The sequence below is a fragment of the Pseudorasbora parva genome, chromosome 1, assembly GCF_024679245.1.
Source record: "Pseudorasbora parva isolate DD20220531a chromosome 1, ASM2467924v1, whole genome shotgun sequence".
Classification (NCBI taxonomy): domain Eukaryota; kingdom Metazoa; phylum Chordata; class Actinopteri; order Cypriniformes; family Gobionidae; genus Pseudorasbora; species Pseudorasbora parva.
In genome coordinates this window covers 61041918-61043231 of record NC_090172.1, presented here as the reverse complement: position 1 = coordinate 61043231, position 1314 = coordinate 61041918, and the positions used below count along the sequence as shown (strand labels likewise).

Sequence of the window (1314 nt, the reverse complement as noted above, 5' to 3'; positions counted from 1 at the left end):
TTTGTGTAATGTATTGCTTAATTGTGTTTTACAGAGATATACAATTTGGTTATTTAGCTCTTTACAATTATTGTTATTGTTGTTTTTCTTATTTTTCTTTCTCTCCAACTCCTTTCCTCACAGACAGTACAGTAAAGTACACAGTTTACTAAACAGTAACACCCAGTGGTCGAAATATATAACTGCAAATTGACAAGTGGCGTAAATGACGTCCAGCTCCACCTCTGTGGAGGTGTTTCGCGTCAGAGGTCTAGCCCCGCCCATAAGCCCAGACTCGCATGACAGGACTCATTTAGTTGAAGCATCAAAGCCTCACATGTATAAAAAGCTTATGTCGTGTCATTTACAATTCAGATATATTAATATGTATTAAAATAAACATATATATATATATTATATACACGTGACAAATGCAGTCTGCTCTCCAATGAAAGGAAAGTTGCCACCGAGGAGGATTGTGGGTACTCACTTAAAGTTAAGTTTTACATGATTTATTGAAGTAAATAACTATTAATTCAGTTACAAATTGTTTAAACGTATAATGTATATGTTTAATAAATGTATCTTATCCCCCTAAAAATAAGGGTTACTTGAATTAAATCCATAATGTTTGTCATTGCTTCTTCATCAGACAATAAATAATGAATTAAAATTGGATAGAAATTCAATTTTTAAGTAGAAGGCTGTGTTTTAGTCGTGTTTGTATTTATGTGGCCTCTTGAACCCTTGAACCGAGGAGTTTGTCGCGTTGTTCTAATCATCAGTCGGCGCGGTGACGTGACGTCATCGCTCCTAACCGTCGCTGAGCTTCGTCGCGTCGCTGACCGGTCGCCCGTTGAGCGCTGAGATCCGTTAAGATTATACTTACAGGGATCATTTCTATAGTTTTTAACTATGAAGTGTGTTTCTAAAGTGTCGAGTCTCTCAAGCCACGATGATGAGCGATAATGCAGTTCTCTGAGCGTGAATCGGGCAGTTATCTGTGATATCATCACGGAGAACCGTCATTGATGACCGTTCATTGATTCTAACAGAGTCCGTGAGGAGAACTGCATGATCCGAGTGGTTTCAGCATTTAAAACGTAAACAAAAACAGATAGAATGAGTATTAAAACAATTAACATATCTAACAAATAATTTTATATTACTGATTCTCTAGATTATTTGATGCTGTAGCTAAAATAATTGCATGATTCGAGGGTGTTTTTTAAGATCACACAGTCCCAGAAATAGAATAACATTATAGTTATTAAGATAATTACTGTAAATAATACTGTAATATATTAATATCTGAAGTGCTCATTAAATATAAGG

At 35.4% G+C, this 1314-nt stretch overlaps 1 non-coding gene across 1 annotated transcript; it reads left to right on the top strand.

Annotated features, from left to right (window-relative positions):
* Window positions 1-854: 854 nt before the first annotated feature.
* Window positions 855-1067, top strand: LOC137088923 (small nucleolar RNA U3). Its single transcript, XR_010907608.1, has one exon. It is a non-coding gene; the product is annotated as a small nucleolar RNA U3 (small nucleolar RNA).
* The last annotated feature ends 247 nt before the right edge of the window (window positions 1068-1314 follow it).